Source organism: Lagopus muta, chromosome 6, assembly GCF_023343835.1.
Source record: "Lagopus muta isolate bLagMut1 chromosome 6, bLagMut1 primary, whole genome shotgun sequence".
Taxonomy (NCBI): Eukaryota; Metazoa; Chordata; class Aves; order Galliformes; family Phasianidae; genus Lagopus; species Lagopus muta.
Window position 1 is genome coordinate 49,674,859 of NC_064438.1, and position 18,015 is coordinate 49,692,873.

Sequence of the window (18,015 nt, forward strand, 5' to 3'; positions counted from 1 at the left end):
TCAGTCCTGCCAGCCATGCCAGAGCTAAGCAATCCTGAGCAAGTGATGGGAACATTTAAGACATCGGTCTTAGATTGTCTTTCCGATCACAGGTTCACAGCATCTTTGCAAAAGGCGCAGTTGTCTTGACAGCTATGCCAGCCTCTTCCTGGGGACAGCAGCAAAAGAAGGGAAGGAGGGAGAGAGGGAAGGAGGGGGGAGAACAGAGAGGTGGGATGAGGAAGAAAAACAGCACACGAGGAGGGAATTAGCAGTGCCAGCCGAGCGTCGTGTTTGGGGTCTGATGAGGACACAGCGGAGCAGGAGATGTTTGGTTCGCCGGGCGAGTTGGCGTGGGCGTTGCACAGATGCGGGGGATGCGGATCGAACAGGGAGGGTCAGGATGGATTTGGGGACACGGGGAGATGCTGCAAGCAGTGGCTATGACGCGCAGCCCGCCCGTTCAGGATCACGCATCCCGCCGTTCCTCCCTAGCGATCCTCGATAAACAACGTACAAAAAGGACGGTGACCTCATCCCAGTGAAACCGGCCAAACACCAGCACATTTCTCCGTGCTCGGCTCTGCCGGTCTCCGCGCTCCCCATGTCCCGCCGCCCAGCACAGCAGCCCCGTGCGGCTGCAGCCCCTTCGCACAGCTCCCGCCGAGCACCCCGCAACGGCCGAGCCTCGTCCGCCGCTCGCAGCCCGCTGCGGGGAACCGACAAGCTGTATCGTGCACCCCGCGTGAAACAGACACCTCTGACGCCTGTCAAACATCTGCCCTAATCAGGACATAACACGGTACGAGCGGAGCTCGATGCAGGCATTTATTTCATCCGGCTGGCCGGGCTGCTAACGGCCGGCAGCATCTCCTCTGCAGGGGACGCAGCGCCCGGCTCTGCCCGGGCTTCGGCACCCGCTCTGCCGCCCGGGGCGAGGCGCCCCGGCTCGCGGCTCCTTTCTGCTCTTTTCCAGACTCTTCTCCCCCTCCCTCCCCCCCTCCCCGCGCTCGTTTTTCTTTTCTTTCTCTTTTTTTTTTTTTTCTCCCATTCTTTTTCCCCTCCCCTTTTTTTTTTTTTTTTTTTTTTCTTCTTTTTTTTTCCCTCCCCAGCGGCGTTTTTTAAATAAAGGCGACCGCGTTTCCAAGCGGCCCTTTGTGCGGATCCTCTCGCTGTGAGGAGAGCGGGGCCGTGCCCCCCCCAGCCTTCCCGCGCGGCCCAACGGCCGCCGCGCACCGCCTCCCGCCCGGCCGCGCCGCAACGCCCGCTGCCGGCGCCTCAGGGCGCGTCCCTGGGGCGACCACAACCCTGGGCTGAGCCGCCCGCGGCCCCGCGCCGAGCCCCCCAGCAGCGCCCCCCGCCCCGAGCGGCCCGCCCCTCTCGCGTGGCGCCGAGCCCCGCGCTCCTTCGGCCCCCCGGGTTTTGCCCCGCGGCGGCGGGTGCCGAGTATCGGCGGCATCAGGTGCAGCCGGCTAAGGCAGGCCCGGCCCCCGGCCGTCGCCTGCGCGCTGAGCGGCCGGGCCGGGCCCGCCCCTCGGTGTGTGAGGAGGAGCGGGTTTCGCCGGGGATTTCCAGCCTGAGCGGGCGGGAGAGGAAGTGTGGGGCGGGGGGAGACGGCGCAGAGCGGCAGGGACTTTCCGTCGGGCTGGCGGTCGCCTTCGCCGGGCTCCGGCTGCCGCCCCGCCGCCGCACGCTCGCTCGCACGCAGGTAGGGGCTCTGCTCGACCCGGAGACGGGGTGCCGCGCCGGAGCGGGGCTCGGGGCTGCGGGTGGGCTCGGGCTCCCTCGGCTCCGCGCCATACCCCGGCTCTCGCCGCCCGCCCGGCCGAGGCACGGCGCTGCGGGGCCGGGCGCTCCGCCTGTTGCCGGACCCCGGTGGCGGCGAGGCGGGCTCGGCAGCTCGGCGTTCTGCAGGTGCCCCGTTTTCGCTCGCTGATTCTTACCTCTCCTCCTCACCCCCTTCCCCCTCCCCCCACTTTCCTTTCTGCCTTCCTCCCGCCGCCCCGGGGGCTGCGTGCCGCGGGGGGAGCCACCGTCGGGCCCGGCCCGGAGCCGTGCGGGAGCGGCGCTTGCGGCGTTTGATGTGGCGTTTGAATGCAGAAGCCTCGCTCCGCTCCTGGCTCCCTCCATATGCGGTGCTGGGGGCGGGACGACGGCCTTTAAAGGGGCACAGCCGACAGCCGCCGCGCCGCTCCGCTCCCGGTGCCGAGCGGGGCCCCCCGCGAGTCCGCCGCCCTCCGCGGCTCCAAGCCCCGGCAGCGGGGCGGGTGGCCCCGGTCAGCGCGGGACATCCGCCGCCGCTAGCACGGAGCGGGCCCGGCGGTGCGGGAGGAGTTGTGGACGGAGCCACTTTTCCTACATGCAACGAACGGCCTCTCGCTGTCTGGCGGGAGCGGGCAGCGCTTTGGTGTTTTTATTTTTTATTTTTATTTTTTTTTACGCCACCCGTCTCCTGCGCTGTTTCTGCAGCATCGCGTTTTGCTGGCTTAAATTAATGATCGCGTTGTAGGGTTAGGGAAAATAATAAGTGTTTAAAAGTTTATACTGAGTCATTCCTCTGCAGATGAACCTATGACTGACTCATAATCTGAGAACTGCAGTGGCTTGTAAAATAGGAAGGTAAGGCATTTACATCTTGATTTATTTGTGTCTGAGATCTGAATTACGTGTGGAGAAACAACTGAGATGGTCTTAATGTTGAAAGGCGTAATCTTATGTTCTGCCAGTCAGAGCCTGTGTGTGACATGAAAGGCTGTGTGTGCCCCTCTGGGTGGGTCTGTACCATGCATTAGGACATTCTTCATCTTTTTTCTCCTTCTGTAGTAGTAAATGTGGGAAGTTCCGATGATACAATTGGAAATTTGTAGTCAGGGACTTCACTAGCATGCTGAGATCTATCAGAGTCCTGTGCACTGTGATGCGTGTGCTTTTACTCTTCAGTAGAGCTGTGTATTTTTCACTGTTGGTTCATCCCACGGAATGCAATGTGTAGCAATGCTGTGCGCTAATCTCAACTTGCATTCATAGACCAGAACGGAGCTCAGTGTGTGATGTAAAGGCACGCTGGCTGTATGCAGCACAGCGGATAAGTGGCTAAATATGAAATAGTGAAGTCTGTATTCAGAATGGGTATTGACTTACACAGAAGCATGAATGTAAAGCATGCATTGATTGTTGGAGTTACGGCTAAAGAGATGATAACATAATGCATGTTTTCCTTTAAGATGCACTATTTGACTCAAAGTCTCTACTAATGGCAGTCCATACTGAAGCATATATGGAGTAACGTAGACATAAATATTGATTATTATGCCTAGGGAGAGGGTTTTGATGTTAAGACAAGAGGCACTTGGATGTTTGGACTGAATCAGAGTTCTTTGTGGCTAGGCTGGGAAACCCCTTTAATACAGCCTGATAACGGAAACACTGATGTGTCATGAGTTTGGGCATTGCAAGCAGACTGCCCTGGGAGGTTAGAAAAGTTGCTTTGGTACAGCAAGAGAATGGTAGGTGTTTTACTGAAATCTGACATTGATTCAGAGCTTCCAACAGTAGCTTTACCTACGATATAGAAAGGTGAAATGCATTCAGTATCAGAGCAAATTCTCTTTCAAAGAGGGTACTGAAGGAGCAAGTCTTCAGGCTTGCCAGAGGTCCTCTTGCAACCAGGTTTGGTAATATTGGCTTTGGGAAGCGGTTCTGGTGTAGAATTAGAGAATTTGATCACCATCACGTCAGCATATTTACTGTTGGTACCTTGGAAAACCATTTAAGATGGCAGTACTTAACAGCAGGGACAAAAAAAAATTCTTAAAGGGGTCTTACCAGTCCATGCTAACACAGTTTGTTTTCTAAAGCATTTCAACACTTGCAGCGTTTTGGATCTTTATATTGTTCTTGTCCACAATATGAAGTTTAAGTGACAGAGAAGGACCGTGTTTTTCGATACCATATTAGTAGATATTGCTAAAAAAGCCAGCAATCTTAATTTCTGACTTTTGCTGTTAAATCACTGGCATGTAAATACGTTGGTAAGTAGGCAATCAGAGTTCTGAAGATAAAAAGTAAGGCGGTTTAAAAATAGGTATGACTGAAATCTAATCCAGTATTCTGAATTGGCTTTGTATGAATAGATATTAGACATCAGAATGTGTTATTCTTGCAGTATCTCAGATGATGCAACAGCTGGATTCCATTTTTTTGTTATAATAGTGTTTCTTAATTGAAGGTGCTGAATCCTATGATGTCTGAAGACTATTCATTACACATTGGTTTCAGATGTCTGTGTTCTTGTGCGCAGTTCCTTTAAAGAATTGCCAAGACTTAAGGTTTTTTTTGGTTTTGTTTTTTTGTTTTTTTTTTTTTGTTAATGGCTGTGGGTGGGTACTTTCTGAATATGATGCTTGTATTTAAAACCTCCTGGCATTTTTTGCCTATGGCTCAGGAACACCAAAAGTGGTAGGAGAGAGTGAAATCAGAGATTTCAAGATGTGATATGGGGAAAAGAAGCCAAGAGAGGGAGAGTTGTGTATGTTTGTGCATCAAAGGAAAGGTATGACTGTAGCATAAGGAAAAGTGCTGTAGCCATGCAAGGTTTTATTGTACTGGTTTTTTTAACCTGCAGTGATGAAGTGGTGACATAGAAACCACAGCAGCAAGGGGCTGGCAAAGGGAATGTGACTGGTCTCCCAGCTCTGCCTGCAGGAAGCCCATACTATAGTAAGTGGGAAAGTCTGTTTATGCTTGTTTTGAGAAATAACACTTTTCAATTTATCTGTCTTTAATATTTTTATGTTCTTTTTCAGACAAGAGGAAAAGAGAAGGGATAGAGAATTTGGAGGAAAGAGGTGGCAACTTGCAATGAAAGATGATTAGGTGTCTGCAGAGTAGGAAGTAGGAAGAGGTGCTCTCTTGTCTGTGCTAATGGGAGTGAAGATAAAATAGAGCTCCCCTCCCTCCCCCAAAGGGAGCCTAGAAACCAATAAGGAAAGCATTAAGTAGAAATATCAAATAACTTAGGAAGGAAATAAGGTACAAAGACAATTTGATATTGGAAATTGTGATAGTTGTGTAGTTCTTTTGGACTTCTTTTTCTTCTTGGAAATGTTTTCTACCCTAACACATACAGTAGAATACTGTTGCCATTCTGACTTCAATTGCTACTGACTGTTGTCTTTATAACCTGGTTAACAGGGCAAGTGTCTCTAAAATTACACATAGCAACTGTAGGTCACTAATCCTCTCCACACCCCGAAAATGTTAAGCCTTTGATTTCTATCCTGTTGTTCTTCCGTGCTGATTTACTCCATGTATGCAAAGTGTGCTTCTACTAGAATCCTGCATTTCATCTACCAAAGGGCAGCACGGGAAGAGAAGTCTCAACATGCTCAAGGATGCAGAAGTTCCATATTGTACATGTGGTGGCCTCTGTCCCTGGCTCCCCTGTTCTGTAAACAGGGTTATTGTGTGCTTTGACATCAAGATTGATTGCTGCAAATTGTAAGCATTAGAACTGCATTGGGCATAGCAGAAATGCTTTAGGTTGGAGCATTTTATAGTTCCACTATTACTTTATATACTGTCATAAAAGGCTCACTTGTGAAATAGATTTATCTGCTGTATAGAGTGAACGTTCTGTAGGTTATTTACAATGATAAAATCACCAATAGTTCTCTAATATGGTATAAATTATCTGAAGTGAAAATAGCCTTTCACATATAGTATGCATAGCAAATGCCTTAAACAAAAACTTTACTGAAGGAGGTCCACACAGCTCATGCAAGAGTGAGGAACTTCTCTTTTACGTGCTGTAATGATGACTGTATGGAAGCTCATTATTACAGAAGTTTAGTACTCGGAGTAATGCTGAACTTGCCTGAGTTTGTGGTTTACACAGTAGTAAAAGAAAGCATCTTTTGGTAAGCCAAGTAAGATATGGCATTCCAGACTTGTCTTGGGTGGGCATGAGTCTTCACAGCTTTCTTAGGCCTCTAACAAAATGAATTACTTCCATTTGGTCTGTCTTGAAAAGCATGTTGCAGGTGTTTCTGTAAGATGTGAAGTGCCTTTCTGCTTGCTACTTTGTACATATTCCAGCTCTGGTAAGAAGATGGCCTGTTGAAGGAAGATACCAATGTAAGATGTAGGAGACCTAGAGGCTGTTCCTTGTTCCTGTAATGGTCTGTACTGTAAGTCATTCCGTGCAGCCAAAGCAATGAGGACCTTTGTTGCAGTGCTGAGTGGTGTGACATCATGCTGGTGTCCCAGGGGCAGAAGGGGGATTCCAAGCCAAGTTTTCTACTTCCCTGGGGAGCATTCTCATAGTCAGCCACTGGCCAGTGAAGCGTAGAGTCACTTCCTTCTCTTCAAGCTCTTCTGCTATGCCAGGAATAATGAAAACTCTGTGCCTGAGAAATGGAGTAAGAGGAAGCATGGTGCCCCAGTCAAGTGGTTAAGACAATTACTGAGATGAGGAAAGGTGTAGAGCCTGCTGGTGTGTCTCCCACTGGTGTCTTGGTTATTGTTATCTGGTGTATTTAGGACTTGATACTAAGGGGCTGATATTTAAGTGCTTCTGGTGTTAGGTAGTAGCTGGCTGGGACTTCTGAGAGTACTTATCGTACATTCTGTGGCTTGTATCTGCCTGGCCTCTGGCCCGTTCTGGTTTTGTCTTTTCCTAGTCTGTAAAAATGGAAGTAGTGTTGCTTTCCTGCAGTCTGAGGGCATCAGAGATGATGTGTTGAGACAGAGCCTGGCAGTACGAGCATTATCCATGGATAAATGAAACAAATTGCATGAGCTGTGTGTAAGTATCCCGTTCTGTCTCTTCTGCAGGGCTGTACCATTCTGTTCCATCAGTATTACATGGCAGGAAATAGAATTTGCTTCACAGCTCTTGCATTGTTGTGTACAGCAAGTATGCAGTGTTTTAGGAATCTGAGAGTACACAACAATTTGTCAGAATGGTGCTTTTACTTATTCCCAGCTTTCTGCTTTGGTTGTTCTAGAGCACTAATAATTATTCCTTATTCTATGGAACCAGCTTACTCTTACAATAAATGTGCCTAAAATAACTTTTTAACAGCAAAGCCCAGCTTGTGAACCAAAATTTGGCAATGTGAATGAAACTCATTATGTAAGCTTGTCCATGTGCATGAGAGAGAGAAATAAATAGGACAATTGCTGGAGTTTTCATAGTAGGTATGTAGTACCAGTAAACTTTACCAGTTTACTATCCACTCTGCCTTTCCACAGAGAAGAATCATAGAATCATGGAGTTGCTCAGGTTGGAAAAGACCTTAAAGATCATCAAGTCCAACCACAACCTAACCATACTACCATAACTCTAACAACCCTCTGCTAAATCATGTCTCTGAGCACCACAGAACCTTCCAAAGAGTAAGTTTCCTTGAGTGATGCCTTCTGACCATTTATTTGATGACTTCTCTAAGTCTTGATTTTTGCTTAGGAAGTACAGTCTTAAATTTTCCATCTGCCTTCTGCTTGTTTGATTCTTCTTCAAACCATCTTAATTGACTCCTCTTTCTCTATTTTATGCAATTCAATTATTAATGAAATACTCTTCTACAGACTGGCCAAACAACTTGAGATGGAAGAGAAATACAAGCAATGTAAATGCTCTTAACTTCTCAGCTTTCTTCCTCTGATTCATGGAAGTGCCTCAATTTCATAGAATCATAGGATGGTTTCGGTTAGGAGATCACTTAGTTCCCACCTTTAAGATCATCTGGTTCCAACCCCCTGCTATAGGCAGGGACACCTCCCTCTACACCAGGCTGCTCAGTGCCCCATCCAGCCTGGCCTTGAGCCCCTCTGGGTAGGGGGCATCCACAACCTCACTGGGAACCTGTTCCAGTGCCTTACCACCCTCACAGTAACAAATTGCTTCCTAATATCTAGTCTAAATCTGCCCTCTTTCAATTTAAAGCCATTTCCTGTGTCCTGTCATTAGATGCCCTTATAAAAAGGACTGCTTTCAGTCATTCTGTATCTTTTGTTGTAAGTTTAAGTTGTGAAGGGATGACTTTATTCCAAGGTGTTCTCATCTTACATGAGCGAAACAGCTGACTACATTTTGCTGTTTGCTTTAGTCCCCATTTTCATCACTTTTGTCTTGAAATACTTATTTTCAGACTTGGATTTGTTTTCATACTTTTGACTAGTAATCTTTATATGTAAATCAGGTTTCCTTTCACCTCTTTGTAGCTGCCTGTTTCTTTTTTCCCCTCCACCCAAGATGAGTTAACAGGCTCTTCCAGATTGCCAAAGATGGCCTTACAGCATACTCTGCTATTGTCTGAAGTCTGTATGTCCTTAAATCTTCAAATGCTCTTTTAGTATGTCCATTTCACTGCTTTCTTTTCTGTTCAGAACAGTATCCTTGAGAGGGGAGCAGTATCCTCTTGCATTTCAGTTCAGGAAATACGCCACTGGTAAACTTGCATTTCTCCTGCTGAAGGTGTTGATACATAATGGAAATGCCAATGGATCCTGCATTGTAGTCGTAGTAGTGGACACTGCTGCTGTGTTGCCTGTGCTCGGCGGGTTTTTTAATCTATGTGATAGTAAGGTATTTTGACACTTTCTTGGAGCATGTGCAGCAGAATGCCCGGCAATCCCCGGGAAGGTAAAACAAGTTTATTGTTATTTGTTGTTTGTGTTCTCCATCTGCTCTTTCTTGGCACCTGGGCCCATAAATTCCCCTTCTTCTCCTTTCCTTCTTACAAATTCCTGAAAGCTTCACTTTCATTTTAACAAAGTTTGTTTAGCAATCTAACCTTGAGTATTTTTACCCAGTAACTTCTTGAGGGAGTTTAGGGGATTTACTCTCCCCTCTGTTTGCCTGTGAGTTTTTTTTTTCCTAAAGACTTAAGACAAGCAAACAAATTTCTGCCCACAGTGTTCTGTATGAGGATATCCTTCCAGAATAGGTGTAGAAGGGGTTTGGAATTATGCTGCTTGTGTATGCAAAGCCAGTAGTACTTACAGGTGAAGTATGGTGGTGTAACTTCATAACGTTATTCACTAAGGTTTGTTTTTTGATACAAACTCAATATATCAGTTGACTGTTTAGAAATGACCTGATAGGTTTTGAAAGTCCTTTAAGCTGTATGTAAAAAGGTGGTTATTCCATAGCAAGAATGTCAGTGTGGCAAAGTATGGGGTAGTTGAGACGTTGCTTGCAGCGTTGTGATGTAACAAATGATATGAGGAAAAAGGGACAAAATGCAGCAAGAAAGTACTTATAGATCCATTTCATATGTAACTGTATGCTCTCCTGACATGTTTGTTTACATAAGAAAATGTTGTTAATGAGACAAATAGTGGAAATTGCCAGCAGTCGTCTTACTGCATGCTTTACTGATGCTTTTTGTTCATTTACTGCCTGTGTCCCATAGTATGTTTTGTAGCAGAGGAACAACCTTAAAGATACCTTGGAGAGCTGGACTTGATTTTTAGCAGGTGTAGATAATGACTTTGGTTGCTGTGGTTAAGATTCAGCACTGTCCTTAGATTTTTCCTTTCCCTCTGTTTTGCTTTTGAAGAGAATGTTTAAACATTCATAAGGTATTTTTAAACTATCCTTGCTTCTTCACAAATATTTTGTTTTTACGTAGTTTTAACTAAACTCTTATCTGCTGGCTAAACAAACTTCCTACTGTACTTCATACATTTGCACGTGAAAGTATCTGCAAAAAAAAGGCTGTCAGATTGCTGTCTGTGGAAAAATGATTTGGCTTCTCTAGTAGATAATCAGTTTTTGTAGCGTAATAAATAGGCCATGTGTTATAGTACCAGTTGTTAACACCTCTAAAATAAAATGTTTTGTCATATTAAAGAAGGGGAAAAAATTGGTGAACTCTCCATTAGATGGTGCTGCTGGGATTGAAATATTTATGTACCTAATGGAAGCAGACATCTACCTAGAACTGCTTTTACAACCACCCCAACCCCCCCTATTTTTCTTTTTTTAATGTTTTCTTTTTATTAAAATACTTTCCAAAGGCAGTGATACTTACAAAGATTTTTTTTCAGTTTGAAATAAATAGGTAAGATACTGAAAAGAAAGGCTGTTTCCATGGGAAGGAGGCATGGAAGAAGCAAAGCATACACTTTTTGCATGGGTGATTTAGATTCTAGCAGCTGCCTCTTTTGTTGTAACACTCATCTGTTTGAAAGATGGTTCTGAGTTTTCTTTCATACACCACTGCCATGTAGATGAGGATAACTGTAGGTAGTACTAAAGAAATGCAGTGTCAAGAAGTGCTTGATTTTTAAAATCCCCAAGTGAATTAGACTGACCATTACAGTGTTAACACCCATATAAATTGGAGTTCAAGTCTTCTTGCTGCCTGCTGTCCACTTAGTTTTTGCTTCTGAAGAGCAGTGTTTTGTTTTAACTGAACAAGAGAATGATAGTATTCATTTGCACAAGCCATGGCTGGTTTTCCTGGTTTTCAGGAAAACCTAAGGCAACAAATGTGGTGCTTATCTGTAGGCATATAGTACTATCATAAAGGCCATAGCTTATGCCAATCTGAGTGGTCTGAAGTTGTTGCTTCAAACCTCGTCAATTTCCCATGTGTCTAAAACCATACCTACCTTTTCTGCATGTCTTGGATACTTTAGGACATCTAAAATTGAGCTTAACACCCGTGATTGGACACTCAACTCTTCATGCATATTAATTTAAAACAGTGTGCATTTGCAGGCATATTCTTGCTGTTAGGACTCCTTCAAAGATGGCAAGGCAAGGCTGATGAGGTCTTTGATATCTTTCATACCACAGAGCTGTAAGCAGAAAAAACAAAAACAAAACAAAAAAACCCACATAACCTACATTTTAGAAATAGTATTGGTCAACAGGAAGAGAAGTTAGCTGTGGGTGCTGAACAAGATGATCTTTAAGGTCCTTTCAACCCCAAAACGTTTTTGGTTCTTGATTGGGTTCATGAAGCCACAGCCCTCTTCCTGATAGAGGTATAAGTATTTTTAACAGGATTTGAAGAGTACAGGTGATTGTGACCAGTCGGCTAAAAATGTTTGGTAGCATTGAATAGCATTGAGTGAGAAATGTAACAGAGGGATTTTATTTTATTTTTTAATATATCCACTTCCTTTTAAGGAAAGAAATTATTATTATATAAGACATATATAATATGTCTTATATAATAGAAAATATGTCTTATGTCTTATTATATGTCTTATATATAGAAAAAGACATGTATATATAAGACATATTATATATACATATATATGTCTTTTTCTTCTGACTTTTTTTTATTCAAAAACATTTGTGAAGGTTGGCTGGCAGGCTTAGCAAGCATCCTCATCTTGGGGTTGGAAATTTGAAATTATTTTGGATCTCATGTGTGATTTTCTTTTCTCAAGGAAAGGAAATGAGATCCTTGATTAAATTCCTTGTTTGCTTTCGAACCTTACGTTTGGCTGTGTGATTGTAAGTTGCTCTTAGTTCCCTAGAATCAAGCTGGTTGAAGTAATAAGGCAGAGGGTTGGTTCTCTTTGATGACCATAGTTGTCCACTTGGGGAAAACCTTAAATAAAATGTTACTTAAATGTTAACAGTTATGTGATAACTGGGGAAATGGACAAACTGTTGTGTGAGAAAATGAGAGCTTCACCTTGAGTGTTTTACCGTTAATTTACTGTTGGCTAATAACAACGTGTGAAGGGGCAGGTAGAAGATAGTGGTTACAGCTGTATGACTTCACATCAAATATGAACTTGCTATTCCTCAGTTACACGATTTGGCTTTCTGAGTTAGGCCAATCCAAGCGTGGAAGTGAATCTAGAAGAGAGTAAGTCATGCTTGGTCATCTTGAATAGAGACTAACATTGCTGTAGGATCATGTATAGACAGAAGTGTGTAACAGAGATATTCTTGTTTTGGGTCTCTACTAGTAAGATATTAGCAAATCTTGGCCTTCCTTCTTGCCTCCTGTCTTTGCTTATATCTGATTAGGTGGCTACCATTGTGTTTATAGGCTAAGACTTCGCCATTACTAGGATTTACCAGTATATTTTGCAGTGCTTGGATTCAAGGAGTAGCTATTGCTCAAATAGAGTCAAAACCATTTCCCATCAGAACGTTCATCAGAGAGGACAGTCAGGAAAGAAGGGACAAAATATTGTAGTGCATTATGAGTGGTGGTTTTTTTTTTTTTTTTGGCAAAAAAAGTTAAAGGGGTTCTAGAGACTGGTAAAAGCAGTGCTGTAATAGATCCACTGAAAACAGATGGCAAAACTTATTTCTGCTCAAGAAGAAAAACAACAAATGAACAACCAAATATGAAATGAAGGATTTTATTTGCACATACATCCTTCAGGAAAGGAGTGCGGATAGGACAGTTCTCTTATGTTTATTGATACACAGGAAAGCTCTTGATGATAAACTTGTCTTGATTTAGCAGTGACAAAGAGAGGAAAGAGCTGGTTAAGAAACAGAAATAAAAAGTAGCTTGTGAAAGATTAACTTGAACTGATTAATTCGTTATTTCTAGGAAACAATGGGGGAAGAATAACAAAATAGAGAAGAGTAGAATAGCTGGAGTTCAGAAAACTTGCAGGATGCCATAGGAAAATAATATTAGAAACCAAGAAGAAGTCAGTATGTTACCTGCTCTGTTGGGAAAAAGTGTGAATTACTGATTAGTACTTCCTTTTGCACTGGCACATAGCAGCAGACCTATTTGACTAAGTCAGTACACTGCTAATGACCTCAGATCCAAGGAAAAAAAAAGTATGAAGCTAGGTGAGAATGTTAAGGATAAGAAAGAAAGAATGACACAGGCACATGGAGTAAAAAAAGAGTGTTTGAGACATAAAACAATATCAAACTAGTGAAGGAGGTACAAATATGTTCTCATTATCTTTCATATGGTTTTGAACAGTGGGAGGATATTGTTCCAGCAGTCAATAAGAAGGGAAAAGTAACAATAGTTGATGCCAAGAGGAATAAAATAGTGAACACTGCTTATTTTTATGTGAGGATGAGGTGATATAATGCATAATCCAGCTAATGGTTAACTCTTCAGCATGTTTGTGGTGATTCATAGAGGTTAAATGCAATTCCAGATGTGTTTTAGTGTTTTATCTTGTGATATCTGTGAAATGAGTAATGTGAAACTGAGTAATAGAATTTTATTTACCAGGAAAACTAGAATAGATGTAATTTGTAAACATCTGCAAGATAGCAGACTGATGGTAAAAGCTATTAGAATTTTTTCCATAGGAGTTTTATCACAGTTCTTTTGGTGTTGTGATTTGAGGTCTAGGGGACTGGGTTAAGATGTTCTGTTTTACAGGATGTAATTGCAGGGATAGTGTGGAATGAACTGGAAAAGTGAGAAGAAGGATGCCAATAGCTGTGATTATCCTCCAGTACGCTGCCTAGGCATCTATTTTTGTCTCCTGAGGTGGTTAAAATTTTCAAAGTGATTTAAAGGATTGAACAGTAGAGAAGGCGTCCATTCCTTTTGCAGATGGATATCAAAGTGAGATTGCGTGCAAGTTCTCTGGAGAACAGAATTCCGATTCAAAATGAACAGGTCTTGACTGGGGTACAGTCATTGGCTTTGGGTAACTCACTGCTCTTAAATTTTCGTACAGCCTACATTTTTTTGCATCTTCAATTTCTCTTGTTCTCCTGCTTTCAAATATTGAATCCAATTCAAGATGTCATTGAGCTCAAAATACTTGGCCTACAGCCTCATCCTAAATGAAATGCCTAAGTTTGAATTTATGACTAAATGCAACGTGTCAGTCCTGATGCTGTTACAAGCATTGAAATGAAATGGCATCTTTCCCCTACTTGTAAAACAGACCCAGAGCTGTATGTGCTGGAGTTGTCTTGATACCATGAATGCTACTTAAACCACCAGTGAACATAAGTTTTACATTGTATGAAGTTGTGAAGTGAACAGTAAAAATGAAGGAGCCATGTTGTAATTTTTATTAACGCTACAAGCGTGGTAAATTCAAAGAGAAAGATGTGAAGACCAAACAAAGATGCAGCAGAATCTTAATGGCTCTTGTTAGTCACTGGGGCTCAGGCATTAGAGCCTATGCCTAGTGTTAGATACAGTAAGTAAAATAGGATCAAAAGCATTTAGAGAGTATATAATAATTTGTATGTTCGTGTATGGCATGTCTGCCCTGGTAGAACTTTCTGAGGCCTTATGGTACTCCCTTTAAACTGATGTTGTTTCTTTGTTCTTCTGCTCTCTACTCTTCCTCCTGAAAATAGGAACATGTTTAAGAAACCCTTAATCTTTGTACTTTTGATACAGTATTCTACGTGTATTGAGATGTTCACTGCTTGAATAAAGAGGTCAGCATGTAGTGGCTGTAATTAGTACAGAAGAGTTCAGTTCCCATTGTTCTAGGCTAATGCTGGATGTTCATTTGTTTTCAGTAGCTAGAATGAGATGATGTGGTGACTGGGTCATTCTTTGTGCAGTTGCAGGGAATGGTCAGTGCTCTTTGTGACAGTATTACAGCTTTGCCATGGTCCTGGAAGAACGAGTTAGAGAAGATGGTCTGAATTAACTAACTTTGGAAAAACAGGAGGGGTGGGAATTGAAACTGGGCTGATGACTTTTCAGTTCTATGTCAGTCGGTAAAACCAGTATTGAACATGGCAAAAATGTGTAGGTGAAGCAAGTATGGAAATGTTACACAACTTTAATCAGTTGCTATTGCCTGCAGTTTGCCCAAACATAAGAGTTTCTGCTCCATGCTCTTGACTCGGAAACAGTGTAAAGTCTGAGAAGTGAATACATTTGTAGTGAACTCTCAGCTGCTTGTAAATAGCAATATAATAGAATTATAGAATCATTTGGGTTGGGAGAGACCTTTAAGATCATCTAATTCCAACCCCTCTGCTAAAGGCAGGTATACTACCCACTATACCAGGTTGCTCAAGGCCCCATCCAGCCTGACCTGGAACACTTCCAGGGAGGGACATCTACAACCACTCTGGGCAGCCTGTTCCAGTGTCTGTCAGTAAATAATTTCTTTCTAATATCTAGTCTATATCTACTCTCTTCCAGTTTAAAGCTATTTCCCTTTGTGCTGTTGCTACATGTCCTTATAAAAAATTCCTCCCCAGCTTTCCTGTAGGCCCCTTCAGGTACTGGAAGGCTGCTAAAAGGTCCTCCCAAAGCATTTTCTTCTTCAGGCTGAAAACCTCCAACTCTCTCAGCCTGTCCCTGCAAGGGGAGGTGTTCCAACCCTCTAATTGTCTTCTTGGCCCTCCTCTGGACCTGCTCTAACTTCCACATGTCTTTCTTGTGTTGGGAGTACTGGACTCAGTACTCCAGGTAGGATCTCATGAGAGCAGTGGGGCAGAATCACCTCCCCTGCTGGTCACACTTTTCTTGATACAACCCAGGAAACGGTTGGTTTTTCAGGCTGCAAGCTCACATTGCCTCAGTTGAGTCTTTCAACCAGCACCCCCAAATCCTCCTCCTTAGGGCTGCTCTCAAGCCATTCTCTACCCAGCCTGTATTTGTGTTTGGGATTGCTCCTACCTGGATGGAGAACTTTGCACTTTTCTGTATTGAACTTTGTGAGGTTTCTTGGACCCACTTCTTAAGCCTGTCCAGGTCCTGGTTGGCATCCTTTCCCCCTAGTGTATCACCTGTACCACTCAGCTTGGTGTCATCAACCAAGGGGGGGCTTCTTAATCTGCCTATGAGCAGAGTACAGTAGAAGGACAGAGGTCTCAATTACAGGAACAACGGAGCCTTCCAGTTGTGTGGTGATATTGTTTGCCTTCATCTGCTCGTTTCTTCCTTTCTTTATAGGATTACACTAGGGGCTAGCATACATCTGTTTGCTGCTGCTGCAAGGAATTCTTTTTTTGTGTTCTTTGCCTCTTGTCTGGTTTGCTAGTACTGCTTTCTCTTTTTTTTCTGTCATGGTGCAGTTTTGTATTACTGTACTAAGGCCCTTTCCTTAAGCAAGTGGAAATACGTTGTTTGACAAGACTGTACTGAACCCTCTGTAGCACTGTATTCCTATCTGAGTTGAGGAAAGGTGCTTTCTTGGCATGACCCTTGCTTATGGCAGTGGCTCAAAGGTTTCCGATCGTTTTAGGACCATCTTTCAAAAGAACGGATTAAACTTGCTCCAGTATGACTTCTGATTGCATGACACACTAGGAAGAGCTGTGCTTATACTTAAAATTTGAAGAGCATCAGCTGCCTTTAGGTGGAAAAACTAAGGCAGACCACAAAACCAGTATTGTTCTGGCTGTGGTTTTTTGATAAGGCATACAGGGAGTGCAGCCTGCTAGTTCATGGAAGGTGAGGACTGGTGTTCGCTTGATGGATAAAGTTGATGAAGCCACTGAAAATACCATGCTCTTCAGACCAATAGGAAGGCTGGGTACAGGGTGAAGGTGTTCAGTTATCCTGCAGAATGTAAAAAGCTATGCTGGTTTCTGGAAAAGCTGCTGGCAACTTTGGGTCTTTGGCACAATTCATTGCTTTGGCTGCTGCAGCTCAGATGTGTTGTATTTTTCTTAGGTAGTGCAGCTACATTACTACTACTTGGGCTGTGTGTTCCAAACATAGAACTTGAGCCTTCAGATAAATGTGTGGGTTCATGCCCGGATAACAGTTAAAAATATGCTTTCTGATTTCGTAGAATCATAGAATGAACGGCTTGGGTTGGAAGAGATCCTAAAGATCATCTAGTTCCAGTCCCAGTGCTGTGGGCAGAGTTGCCACTCACTAGATCGGACTGCTTAGGGCCCCACTCTGCCTGGTCTTGAACACCTCCAGGGATGGGGCATACGCTGTTTCTCTGGGCAAACTGTTTCAGTGCCTCAATACTGTGAGTAAAAAAATTTCTTCTGAGTTCCTTATCTAAATCTTCCCCTTTCTAGTTTAAAACCATTCCTCTCTGTCCTATCCCTAAATGCCCATGTTAAAAGTTGATCTCTCTCCATCTTAAAAACTCTCCTCAAGTACTGGAAGGCCATAAAATGGTCTTCCTGGAGCCTTCTCTTCTCTGAACTGAACAAGCCCAGATCCCTCAGGTTTTCTTTACAGGAGAGGTGCTCCAGCCCCTCTGATCATCTTCATGACCCTTCTCTGGATGCAGCAGTTCTATGTCTGTCTTGGGCCAGAGGCCCAGAACTAGAGGCAGTACTGCAGATGAAGTCTCTTGAGGTGAGAGAAGAGGGGGACAGTCACCTCCCTTGCCTTGCTGGCCACTCCCCGTTGATGAAGCCCAGGGTGCTGTTGGCCTTCCAGAGCGCAAGTGCACATTGCTGCTTCATGTTGAGCTTTTCATTCTCCAGGACCCTCAAGTCCTCCTCAGTGCTGCTCTCAATATGTTCTCCCAGTCTGTACAGTATCTGGTATAGCCATGACTGAAGTGTAACACCTTTAGCTTGGTACTGTTGAGCCTCCTTAAGTTCACGTGGATGCACTTTTCATGCTTGTGCTGGTCCCTTTGGATGGCATCCCTACCTTCTGTTGTATCAACTATACTACTCACCTTTGTGTCATGAGCAAACATAGAATGGCCTGGGTTGAAAAGGACCTCAAAGATTGTCTGTTTGCAACCCCCCTGCCATGGGTAGGGTTGGCAACCTCTAGACCAGGCTGCCCAGAGCCACATCCAGCCTTGATTGAATGCCTCTGAGGACAGGGCATCCACAACCTCTCTGGGCAACGTGTTCCAGTGCATCACCACCCTCTGAGTGAGAAACATCCTCATGCTGAGCATGTACTCAATCCCACTATTCTGGGTTATTGATAAAGATGTTGAGGAGCACTGGTCTCAAGGCAGACCCTTGAAGATATCACTTTTCACTAGCCTCCACCTGGACACAGAATTGTTGACTACAACCCTCTGGCTGCAACCATCCAACTGATTATCCACTGAATCCACTGAGTCCAGCCTTCAAATCCATATCTTCCTTTTTCCAGTCATGGGGGCTTTACCTGACTGCTGTGACTTTTCAGATGTGATGGAGAGTGG

General features: G+C 44.0%; 1 protein-coding gene across 9 annotated transcripts in view; it reads left to right on the forward strand.

The window, feature by feature from the left end:
* The first annotated feature begins 1,488 nt into the window (after nucleotides 1-1,488).
* TRAF3 (TNF receptor associated factor 3) overlaps nucleotides 1,489-18,015 on the forward strand; it is a 69,499-nt gene continuing 52,972 nt past the window's right edge. For 2 of the 9 annotated variants that reach the window (XM_048947893.1, XM_048947895.1), the window contains exons 1-3: nucleotides 1,492-1,687; nucleotides 2,543-2,598; nucleotides 4,604-4,698. The gene's annotated coding sequence lies outside the window, so the exon portion shown is untranslated. Of the gene's footprint in view, nucleotides 1,688-2,542; nucleotides 2,599-4,603; nucleotides 4,699-18,015 lie in introns of all 9 variants that reach the window. The other 7 variants (XM_048947902.1, XM_048947899.1, XM_048947892.1 and 4 more) reach the window with 4 other exon arrangements.